This window comes from Lactuca serriola, chromosome 6 (genome assembly GCF_051521515.1).
Source record: "Lactuca serriola cultivar US96UC23 chromosome 6, Lser_US96UC23_V15, whole genome shotgun sequence".
Classification (NCBI taxonomy): Eukaryota; Viridiplantae; Streptophyta; class Magnoliopsida; order Asterales; family Asteraceae; genus Lactuca; species Lactuca serriola.
This window is the reverse complement of record NC_136413.1, coordinates 155,400,553-155,414,472: the sequence shown is the minus strand read 5'-3', so window position 1 is coordinate 155,414,472 and position 13,920 is coordinate 155,400,553.

Here is a 13,920-nt window from a genome sequence, read left to right as displayed (position 1 = left end):
CTTCTGTTCATCAATCTATTCCTCAACCCTAACACCTATATATACAAGGGACTATGGGCTTGGTGAACATGAGCCGTAAATGGGTTTACGACCGTAAACCTGTTTACGGCCGTAAACACTGACCGTAAACACTTAAATGGCCGTAAACACTAAGCTGTTTATGGTCTAAGACACAAAAATACAATTTTTCTAGAAAAGTAAAGTATAAACCATTTTTTTGACCCAAGAAGTCATCAAGCTAGAAGCTTTATACCTTCAAACTACTAGCAAAATTGATGAAGACTCTGGATTTAGAAACTCTACTCCAACCAATGCTTGAACACCAAGATCCTTCTTCTTTAAAGTGTACAAAAACACCAAAAGTTAACCATCAAAGCTCAAGAACACTCAAGAACAAGCTAGGGTTTCGTATTTAGGGTTAGAGGGGATGGAGGCTGAAGATAAGAGGGTTTGAGAATGAGTTAAGTCCTTTAAATAGGGTCCAAGACCCTAAATTAGGGTTTGGGACTAAGTCACATACGACCAACATACGTGAAGGAGCCTTAATGATTACTCCAGCCATGTATGCCCAACGTATCTTGGCAAGCCCCCAAAGCAATCTATCATCTGATGGCCATAACGTTTACATCCCAACTCTGTTGTCGATGATCATTATATCCATAGAAAGGTAATGAGGCGATTTACAACCCTATCTAATTAATTTTGACTTAAAACACCTCGAACTAAATTCCTTAGTTCATTAAAGGCCCGAACCATCACTTTTACCTTTATACCCTTGGGCTTCAAAGTACACCCAAATTCTTGGATCACATAATCTACATTACTCATATCAACATGGGTCCAAACCCCTCTTTCCCCAGTGCCTGAGGCCTTATGATAGTTGGTCTTCAGGTCACGACCTCGAATTATGAAATGATTCGAAACATTGTGTTACAACTCTACCTCACTTAAATTAGATTTCATCCTTGAAATCACTCCTTATCTTCTAGGAAAATCAGACGGTCCGACAATTTTTTTTCCAGACCCCTGATGATAGTCAATCCCAACATGTGATGGTCTTCCAATAATCAAACCCATCCTTAGTAGAACTTGCATACTTCTGACAAACTAATGCTTGCTCCCACTAACCTTAACTAATGAAGGACATCCAACACTACTTAGCTCAAACTCAAGAATCCAATACCTTATCGGACTTTCCAACATACAAAACCATTCTAAAATACTATCAATAGGACCTACCTCAGCAATTCATACTTGAAAAGGATCCTTCAGGTCGTAAATCATCCAGATGACACTTCTGGCAGACAGAATCCTAACCGTATCTTACTGTTGAAAAGATCTTTCATATAAACAAAGGTGACTCTCAACATGAGTCTCGTCCCCCTTATGTCAACCGAAAACATAACTCCCATCCTGAAATCCAAAGATTTACAATTGCATTCTATCCGAAATCTTCCGACTCCACTATGACCTTCTACTGAACTGAAATATAAAATTCCCAATCCACCATAGAGACTGACAGTCTCACACTTGGTCCCTCCACAAGACTCATACTAAGAGTCTAACTAATAAGGGTTACTCCTACCTAACCACCACATGGATGCCAACCAATGACCCTAAAGTTATCTCACTCTAAACGAGACCCAATACCTTACTCAAGCCAATTCCACTGGATCTCACCCAAACTATTCAATCAAGCAGGCCTCACATCGCCTTAGATCCAACGATCCTCATACTACTCAAGGAGTGGTCCTCCATCAATATTGTCTGCCTCGACCCAGGCATGTGCTAATCTTTCCTCAGCCCAGCTGACTTCTTCTACAATGACGTTCTTCATTCCGGTGAATGCTACAATCCCGAAGCATACTATAACACTTTCCTGACAGCCTATCATCCTTGTGTATGCTATGTCTATCCCGTAGTCTTGCAACACTCACGTACTGCCATGGACCCAACCCATGGTCTTAATGACCATCTACCACACCATCCATGATAAAAAATGGGTTAAACCCATATCGAATGTATCCTAACCAGGTGTTCAAGTTATGCTTCGAACCCTAAAGCTTTCATCAGACAAGAACATATAGAGAGGCTCTAACACAAATTCCTCCACCTGTAGCTGCTCACATCTCCTTTATACGCCATGACTGATGTTTCACATATTCGGAAAAGATAACTTGAACTCTCCTTCCTGTGCAAATCTTGGTCACCATAATTAGAACTATCCATCCACTTGCCCATGGTAAAAAAAGTTATTCCTTGTTTCGCACCTAGATTTATTCCCAATAATCCCAACGTTTCTCCCCCACTTGGATTCAATTGCACTCCCCCAACCATAACATTGATGGATTTCCAAACCATCCCATAACCTTACTATTCGAATCTGTCGACGACCTGAGCTCTCAAGAACTAGCATTCCCTAACCCTCCAATCCTAGAAAACACACACATACACATCCCATAACTAGATGAATATACCCCAACATCTCAATGAACTCAACATCCCCAAGCACCTTCCACTAAATCCACTACAAGTCCTCGACGACTTTATCGGTTGATAAAGAACAAATTCTCAACTATTGAAATAGGTACCCAACCCGTTCAACATCCTACTTGCACTAGAACGATTCCCATGCGTACCTACAACTGACCCAACTTCGAAAGTATGAACTTGACAACTAACGTTCTTAATCACATGACCAAACTAATTCTATACTACCTCGAAACCATGAAAACCCCTACACGTCCTACATTCAAACCCAACATGCCCACCTTGTGGATTCCTTGAATTCTTGCTAATACCACCAAATGTCGGATCGACTGCTGGTCTCTTAAGCGGTATACATAATCTTCTTCTAAACACGAGTCCCAGCATATAAAATGACATATGAAGATTCTCAATATCATCATGAAGAAAACTCTAATTTCTAGATGGAGACTTAGATATATGGAACATAGCATCTCATACAAAAACATACAATCATAAACACATTTAATACGACTATGACGGAAAGAGTACAACTCACACCTGTAGTGTCAACTAGTGGAACTTGGATCTCCTTGTCCTGCAACTGCAACGCTCGAATCTTCACCATAAGAACCTCCACGCTGCCCTTGCAACCATTAGAAATCATCAGAGTGGATAGAACAGGTACCCTCACTGCTCCCCTCATCAACTCCAGTCAATCGACCTTCTTGTGGCCCACTTGGTTGCAGTGAAAACATATCAGAACTGATCCTCGAGGGCAATCCCTACTGAAATGACCCATCTGTCCGCAACTAAAACATCCGCTCCCTATTTCCCGATAGCCTCCCACACTTAGAACAATAGCCCCGACCCTACTGGCCTCCTAAACACGAATCATGAGTCATGGGCCTCTTTGCCTGTCCCACTGCTGTCTAAATCTGTTCTGCCTTCCTCATCCCGAGGTGCTCCCAATCAATATCCCGCTCTTAGGATCTAGCAGTCATATTATTTAGGGTATTGCACCCTGACAAGCTCACAAGATCACTAGTGTCGTCCTTCAACATATCATGATACCTTGCCTTCTTCATTCTCTCGTCCGCCACATACTGCAGAACCGACAAAGCCCTCTCTCGAAATAAGGGAGTCTGTGCTCCCAATTGTCCTGCCGTGATCTCGGCTCGAAGGGCCCCGAGTCGCTTATCCAACAACTCCATAATCCTAGTGCGGTACACGCCCAGACACTCGTCCAAAATCTCTATGATCCCCTCTTTAACCGAACCGAAGATCATTGGAGTCTGCTCTGAAATACCACATGTTATCTTCGACGAGATGAACTCCCACATTTGCTCATCAATCATGTAACAACCCTTTTTGACAACCAAAAATTTTCATTTTTGTTTACGTAAAACCTCCTAATTATAAATCCATTATGAAGGAAAATGTTTATTCCAAATACATTTATAAAAAATCGGAGAAACATTAAAGCATAGAGTCTTCATTATTGTTGATGAATGTGTATAGTCACACCTTTTCCTTCCCATGATGACTGATGATACCTGAAACAATAAAAGTCACATAGAAGCTGCTCGCATCCCTTGTGGTTGATCTAAAGGGCCCACACACATCAGTGTGTATGAGATCCAATAGACCCTTACCCCTTTCACAAGTGCCAAGGGTGACTTGGTCATCTTTCCAAGTAAACAAGACTCGCACACGTCATTGTCCCTAAGGTCTCCATCCTTTTGGAGTTGGTCTATGCGTTTCTTGTCGACATGTCCAAGACGACAATGCCACTGATGTGTTTTAGCCATAAGAACATCCTATGTGCTCATGCAAACCCTAATGCTTGGATCTAGGTTTCTCTATTGTACATGCAATGTATCCAAGACTTACAATCTTAGATCTAACATATTATAAACTGAAATTAGGGTTTAGAGAATTACCTTTGATTGTTATATGGCAATAAAAATCTTAAATCCACCTTGTAATGACTTTAGAAAGCTTAGAGTCATAATTGTCACTCCTCTAATGACTCACAAACACCAAGAGCAAGAGGATGAAGAGCAAGGAGAGAGGAGCTGACCAAAAACGCCTAGAAACCCTAGAGGAACTCTTAGCCACGTTTTTGGGGCTTAAGGGTGCTATATGTACATGTAGGCTATTGGGGTTTTCAACTAAAAAACCCTAATCTGACTGCTTAAGCCCTAAGCAGCCCATGGACCCTTTTAGTATAACCCTTGGACGATTTCTAATGGGTTTCCCCATGGAATTCGTCCAACCTATTATTCCAAGGTGATCCATAGTCCAAATGTAATTATCTTATAATTACAGTTCCAGTCCTTTAAGTTTAATTAATCTCTTTTAGCCACAAAATTAATTATCAATTAATTCTTGACTAATATTAATTAACTAATATGATTTCTCCTTTAATATATTATTCTCATAATATATTAATAAATCATAATTAATCATTTCTCTCCATAATTCATCCTATCAAGTTGCTTTGGTGAAGGCAACCCAAAAGGACCATGCACCATCGGGTCAAGTACATACCAAAATAGTTATGGACTTAGACACTAATCCAACAGCCACAAGCATGCTTTATCCAAACCATTGGATGAATCAATACACAACACATCATTTCCTAAGTTATCTAAAACCATCACAGTTTCATATATTCCATTACAAGACAATGCTTCAAAATAAAATACACCATTAAGATAAGCATTAATAGAACCCTTTTCATTATCAAATGAATATCTAAAACCTTGTCTATATAAACCATGAAATGAAATGATGTTTCTTGCCATATCTGGCGAATAACAACAATTGTCTAAATCTAATCCTAATCCACTACTGAGCATTAAAGAGTAAATTCCGATCTTGGTGACAGGCGATGATCTTCTATTCCCCATGATCAAATTTATCTTCCTATGCTCCACATCCCTATCTCTTCTTGGGCCTTGCAAATCAGAACAAATGTGAAAACCACATCCTGTATCAAGTACCTAAGAAATGGAATGTGATGAATTATTAGATTTAATTGTGTAAATACCTGCGTAGGATGGCTTGATCTTTCCATCCTTGATGGCCTGCAGATATTCTGGGCAGCTTCTCTTCCAATGCCCTATTTTGTGACAGTAGTGGCACTCTACCTCCTTTGGGTTAGAGTTGGGTTTAGCAGAACCAATTTTGGTTCCACTATAAGAGGTACCATCTTGGGATTTACCCTTGTGGTGGCTCTTTGAGGGTGCCTTCCTCTTCTTACCCTTCCCTCGCCCAATAGCCAAAACATGGGCAACGGTTGGAGCGGGAGTTGATGCAACATACTTATCCTTGAGATTGCTCTTAGCAATCCTACGCAAGCCTTGCAGCTTACTCAAGGTGACCTCTTCCTTATTCATATGGTAGGTCATTCGGAACTGGTTGTAGCAGGGAGTGAAGGATGATGTCAATCGCCAACTATTCATCAAAGTTAACATTCAACTTTAGAAGACGATCAACATATCTCTGCATCTTTTGTAGATGAGCGGTAAGGGACTCTCCATTACCCATTCGGGTAGTGATCATCAAAGTGATGATCTCATACCTCTCTTGCCTTGCACTTTGGTGGTACCAGTCCAACAAGTCTTGATGCATCTCATAGGGATACATGTCCTCATAGGACTTTTGGAGTTCGGAAGTCATTGTCGCTAGCATGATGCAATGGACTTTCGTGGTGTCATTCTTGTGGGCCTCAAAGGCAACGATCTCTTCGGGAGTAACAATGTTCATGTTGATCTCCTTCAACTCCTTATCAAGGACATACTCTTTGTCCTCATAACGGGTGACCATTCTTATGTTACGGATCCAACCGTTGAAATTGTTTCCATCGAATATCACCCTCCCACACAAGTTCATGAGTGAGAATGAGCCGGAGGAAATCGAGCCAGAAACATTGTTGTTGTTCATGTTCAACATCTGAAAAAGAAAAGAACAAAGTTTGATTAGAAATGAATCCCTAATTAAAACCCAAATGAGAAATTAGGGCTAGGATCCAACAACATTATTTACATATTAGAAGAGGGATTTCGTAATCTAACATTCAAATAATTTGAAGGTAAGTGAATGGCGATTCACTAATTCTCCACCATGAAAAACGAAAAGAAGATTAAGTTTTAAATGTATTGAAAACTCCTAGATCTTTTGGAGATTCATTGAACTTTTCAATGACATATTTAAATCTCGATATGCCCCTCAAGTTTGTGACTAGGATGCCAAGGATCACAAAGCGGGTGTGAATAACCATGCAAATGTACATGGTGCCCTCATTGTTACAGTCACCTATTCGATGTTCTGGTTAACCACACACGCTCCATCAAACTATGACAAACATTGAGTCACCCTTTGCTACCTTTGCTTAGACCCAATTAGTGTGTCGGTTAACCACACACGCTCCACTAACGTCTTAGCAAGGATACAAAGTGTAATTTCATGGAATTGCATCAATTCACTTTTCCTAAAGTAACTAAGATTGGATTTTTTTTGTAAAAACATTTAGTTACTTTTATAATTCATTATACTTATTAATGAGAAAGGGTTTCCCTATCCTACCCGTTCGGCTAACGACCCTCCACCAATCAAGGAAGCGGTGGGTGAGAGTGGACACCCATTAAATGGCCATTTTATAGGCCATAACCTTATACCCCCTTAGAGATTGGCTTCGTGAATGAGGTCTACTAACGGTAAGACTAGCATTTTAGGTTATACATATATACATATTAATCTTATAATATTATAAAGTATAATATTGAATTTTAAACTTGTAAAATTCTAGGGTTTGAAATTTAAATAGTTCAAACTAAACATTTTAATCACAAAATTTAAATTTCAAAACTTGAGGACAAGTTTTGAACATTTCAAAACACAAAGGATCAAATAGCAAATAATTTTAAATTAAACAATTAATTTAATGATTATCTAATTTGACCTAATCAAGATTATTTACAAGATAATTCACCAAATAAATTCAAATAATTAAATATTATTAAATAAGGAATTTATCATTCAAATAATTGGTATTTATCTTTTGTTTTGTTAAGGATATTGACAAAAAAGTAATAAAATTCGGATTTTATTAAACTAAAACGATTTAGGTAAGTATCCTTAAGCAAAACAACAAGAAATCCCGAAAATCCCTCTGTTTGATGCTCCGACTCGCTGAGTCCCCTTATGGACTCGTCGAGTTCATTCTACTTGTCGAGCCCACATTGGGACTCGCCAAGTTCGTCAGGCAGATAACACAAAACTCGAATTTAAATCTTGAAAGAATAAACAAGGCATCAATACAATAGAAATCAAACATAGCTTTGATACCACTGATGGGTTTTACACAAAAGAACTTTCCTATGTGCACATGCAAACCCTAATACTTGGATCTAGGTTTCTCTATTGTACATGCAATTCATCCAAGATTTATAACCCTATATCTAGCATACATATTACAAAACTAATGTAATTAATGAGTTCTAGGTGATTACTTCTTCAAGAACTCTTGATCTTTCTTCTTCCTTGAGCTTAGAGTCACAAGTGTAACTTCTCTAATGGCTTACAAACACCAACAAGCAAGAGGGTAGTATTTGAGAGAGGGAGGAGGCACACAGAGTTGGCTCTAGGGTTCTTAGAAAGCAAGTACCTAAAATTGCATGCATAGGGTCCTATTTATACTGTAGGAAGCTAGGGTTTCAGTCAAAAGCCTAATGGACAACTTAAACTCTAAGCAACCCATGGAACCTTCTGGAATACAGGCCATGGACGAAAATATGATGGGCTCTCATCATAATTTCGTTCATTCCTTTAATCCATTAGGTTTCCAAGCCCAAAATTCAATTATCAAACATTTGACAGTTTAAGTCCCCTTTATTCAATTAATCTCTTTTAGTCACCAAATTAATTCCTAATTAATTTATGACTAATATTAATTAAATAATATGATCTCTCTTTTAATATATTATTATTATAATATATTAATAAACCATAATATCTTCTCTCTCTCCATGAGTCACCTTGTCAAGTTGTTATGGTGAAGGCAACCTAAAAGGACCATGTACAATCGGGTCAAGTACTTACCAAATATAGTTACGGGCTTAGACACTAATCCAACAACTACCTCCTACACCTACTTGTATTCATATCAAAGGGGTCGTCACAGACCACCTGATCGTCATACCACACATCTAGGGTACACATACACCCTGTACATTTCCAAAGAGTGGCTAATCCTTCCTCACGTTGGTCTGCTATAAACTACACTCACTCATGGAACTTCCACCAACCCTATAGTTACTCGTGCATGCTAATCATACACAACGTTAGATTCCATAGACAATTGAATACTTAATTCTACCCTAAGCCCATAACCAAACAAGGAACATGAAATAAGGCTAAACGAAACATTCTCAGGCTATAAAATCTTAGTTATGTACCATTATGGTGCATACACTAAGAAACTACAATATTGATGTCAATTCCATCTAGCATACAAGAAAATCTCATAGGATACCATGCATTATAATTTTGGAAATTATATCATGTAATTACTAAAGATCCCTAGCCTACAAGTAGCATGAAATTCTATCATAACCATCATAAGCAAATAACAGTGTGGATATCTTGGAGAATACTTTCTTGCACCGACTGATCGGACACATCTCATACCTCCTTGGTTATTTTTTGAAAACAGTTTTGAAAATAATTTGGAAACTTTTGCAGATCCTTAGTTTAAGTCTAGATTTACATAAATGTTCATCCAATTATCTCAAACTAGGGCTCTGATACCAACTTGTAACATCCTAAAAATCAAGGCAAAGTTTTCATTTTTAAAACCCATCCAAAAATCCATAAGTTTACAAAACAAGTTCCCAAAAATCATTATCAAGAATCAGAGTATCCCAAAATCATCAAAACACATAGAATCCTCGATGATGTACACGATGAAGCCTTTGCCTTTTACTTGTCCTCTGAAGTACCTGAAACCATAAATATCAAATTGTAAGCCAAAGATTAGTGAGTTCTACTAAATACCACCACACAACATATAACAACATGTATACTGGGTCCACATTCATCAGATTGGATTACTCTTATGCCCATAACATGATTATGGTTCGCCTACGTGGCCCACAACTTATGTCTGGATTGCTCCCGAGCCTACATCATAAGTCTGGCTTGCCTTTCCGGCCCACAACTTATGTCTGGCTTGCTCGCAGGTTTGTTGGCTTCCATACATAGGAATATTGCCTCAACCTAACCGTACTATGTCAACATATGTAACAGATAAAACACATACCAACAAACATATAATCATGCATATCTAACAGATCACTACAAAATAGCAACATCCTATACTAGGATACATAGCCTAGTGGGTCGGGACTAGTGTCTTCGAACTATAAGTACAGTGAGGAAAACTCACCTTATAGACTATAAAATAGCTGAATAGATCACTACTCCAAATGCTGCCTCTACAGATCACCTATTCAACTAACAGGGATCCAAACTCATACTATTATACAAATTACCCAAAATTCCCTTAAGTCAAACTTGGTCAAAGTCAATGGTCAAAAGTCAACCTTTAGCTGGTCGCCATGCCGTTTCCGCTAATCAAGAAAACAGAAGAGCCTTAGCCCAGTCGCCACGCCATGGCGACCTAAGGCCACACCATAGGCACTGGGCTCTTAACAACTTAATGGGTTAAGCTGTTTTCTTCGATTGTAAGGTTTCTAGAGCTTAGATCTGGTCCATTCTATGGTCCAAGTGGATTAGGTTTCCAAATTTATCCCTTTAGACTCTCCAAGAGATAGAGATCTCACTCCTAGGTCCAAAAGAGGGAAACCACAACTTGGTTTAAACAAATAAGCACTTAATCTTGAAGATCTCTAGTCCAACACTTCCAGAAAGGTTTCTAGCATCACAAATAACATAAAAATCCATTCTTTCCAAACATGCATGTCCAATGCATGTCTTGAACTCCCATTAGGTAAAAAAGAGGTTTTATGGCAAAAAAAAATCCATGCATGACACCAAAACTCATTACTAATCTAGATCCAAAGCACTAAATACCCTCAATGGCTTGAAGATTCATAAACTTGCAAATTTTACGAAATATCACCAATCCAATCAACAAGAACATGAAGATTTAAGAACAAAATTCAAGATCTAGCAACCTATCATGATAAAAATCAAGTCTTGGACACTTACAAAGGTCCAGAAGAGTGCTACAACAAATGGTAAGGACTTTCTTGCTGAATCTTAAGTACTTTTTCTTCTTTCTTTCTTCAATGGCTTCCAAGGACACCAAAAATGGCTTAAATAAAGGAGAACGAGGATTAGGGTTTCTTAGGTCTTAAGGAGGCTGATGGAGGATGAGGGTAAGGAAACCCTAGCCTCCTTATTTCTTCAAATATGGAGCAAAACCCAAAAAATAGGGTTTGTTAATTACCAGCTGCCACGCCGTGGCCATATATTGCCACGTCGTGGTGGCTTAAATGAACCCACAATCTTATCTTGATTTGACACGTCATGGTTCCTCCACCATGTCGTGGCAAACCCTAAAATGCCAAAAATTAAAAATATGAAGTACCTCGGGATCTGGGTGTTATAGTCACCAATGACCAATTCTTCGGTTCCATCGTATGGTGCATGAGTTGTGAGGTTATTTAGATCATTGGTTGCATGAAAACTTGCTCCACTGTTGACGAGCTAGTTTTCTTTGATTGGTGTAGATGCAGTAACATGACTCATGACATGAGCTTGGGCATATTGGACCTTCATATTGTGATAAGGAGGAGTAGAAGCATATGGAAAGGACTTTTTAAATGTTGAACAATTGCTTAAGGAATGTCATTTTTGGTGGCACCATTGACATTTTCCCAAAATAGGCGTTGAATATTGACTTGAGGGACCTGAGAGACTTGCTTCCAGGGTGTAAGGAGTTGTAGTTTACTATCGAGGAGGCCATAACTTCTTGTTTGGCTGGTGATTAGTGTAAAAGACAGTGGCTGGCTGATGAATCCTAATGGCAGGTACCCGTTGAGCAAGAGCTAAATCATGATTTATTAGTTTTTCATGTAATTCATTAAAATATATGGGGGAATCTCTTGCGTGGATGGCATCAAGAATGGATTTGTAAGTGGATTGATCTAACCCATTAACAACTACATCGATGATATCTTCCTGATCAAGTTTCTGTCCAAGAATTGCAAGCTTATCAACAACAGTTTTGACATTATGCATGTAATCGATGATAGTTTGATTTGCGGTTTTGGTTAGTTGCTTTAGGCGGTATTGTTATTGTTTGATATGCCCTTGCGATGGAGATGCATATGTATTGGCTAGGATTTGCCATGTTTCTCGAGAAGACGAAGCATTTGTCACCAGTGGAACAATTTTTGGTGATATGGTTCCGACTAGGGCTCCAAAGAGAAGACGATCTTGCCTGGACCATTTTTGGTAGTCGACGTGCAGAGTGGTTGTGCCATCAATGTCGATTGTTGGAGTTGGTGCTAGATGTGAGCCATTAATGAATCAATATAGATCTAGACCATGCAATATTGCTTTGATTTGTGTTTTCCACCCAAGATAGTTGGTGGATGTCAATTTTAGGGTTGCTAGGAAATTGACAATGGTGATGTCCTTCAGAATTGTGTTGGCGGTGAGTGAGGAAGAGGATGAATCAATGTTGGTCCCCATTCGTTCTGGAGAGTCAGGTGGTGAGTTTGTGGGTGTGGTGTGTACAGAACCAGACTTTGATACCATATAAAGAATAAAAGAAGAAGAAGAAGAAGAAGAGATACGTGGGAATTACATTTGTATTTGATTGAATTGATTACAGAGGAAATACATCTAGGATATATATACAATAGAGTTACAACTAACTACAGAGAGATACATGGAAACAATATTTGACAAAGTAAAAATACATGCGTGTTAAATAGGAGTAGATAGAAGTTATATCTTAATATTGATGACCATGACATTCCAGTTATATCACTTTAGTTGAACTTATTACATGATTCCTAGAGCTTTTTTCTTTTAATGATCAAACATACAAGGATTTTGATCGAAGATATTATAGCTCCACATCAACATTATCTTCTGTTGGGTCGAATTTTTTTTGTTGATTAGTTAGATCTCACAAAACGTACACTTCAAGTCTTCAATGAAGAAATTTCAGAAGGACACGGATGTGGTACCTACTGAATTCGAGTAGTCTATTGCTTTAGGTAATATCTATTTTATTTTCTTATTTTGTTTTTATAGTTTATTTCATAAAGACCGTATACTTTGTCTTTTTTATTTTTTTTAATCTTCCTGTTTTGTGGGTTTATTTTGAGAAAAAAAAATGTAGTTTTAGAAACACGATACGAAATTACTTTTTTGGAATAAACCAATGTTTTTATTGATCCTATGAATTTTTTTTATCTTTGATCTTTTATCTATTTAGACCGTAGTTGACTTGGAGAACGCAAACAGGGATCTCAAGAGTGGCCAAGAAAAGTTCACCAAATTGGAATGGAATTTGTCCTCAATCAGTGGCTCAATGGTAAAGTATTTAGAATATGTACTATTCGTATAAGGCCGAATACTTTTTGTTTAATACTCATTGTTTACTCTATTCTAAAATGTCTAATGATAAAAAAAGATCATTATCAGAGAAGTGATTTTGTATGTATATCTGAACTAACCTTTTATTATTATTATTATTTTTTTATTTTTTCCGATTTTGGTCTAGGGGGTGTCATTGAAAACGGGGGAAGAAGTCGACAAATGCAGTGACAGGTATAGTTTCCTTGTTAGTTTTTGCAAAAATGAGTAAATTTCAATACTGGCCCTCATTTTTTTTTTGGTTTTACGTCCCAAAAGGAATAGCTTTGTAATTTTCGTAATTATTTTTTTTAGCGGTGATAAATCGGAGAGTTGTGTTGTGTTTTTACACGATAGGATGCCGTATTTGTTTTACTAATATGAAAACGACTCAATTAAAACATGATAAAAACGACAAACATGAAAACTATAAAATAAAACAAACATTTAGTTAATTTATGTAGTTCAAAATTAATCTCACAAAATATGACAAAATGAAAAAAACAACAATCATATGTTAAAATCGTGTCAGTTGCGTGTTGAATATTGAACACAAACACAACACGACACACTATGATGTTGTGTTTTTTATACTTGACACGATCACGACATGGACACAAATTTGAATTTCAATTTAGTCTCAATTTCATTTTATGTCGTGTATTTTTGTCATGTCATATCATGAACTGTCACCTCTATTATTTTGTACTGGTTTTGGTTTATCGCTTGTTAAATTTAACTAATTAGTTGTACTTTTTTAAATTCTCATTTTGTTTGCACACCACACCTCAAAACACAATGTTCTGTAAGGACCAATTTTGTACTATTCTT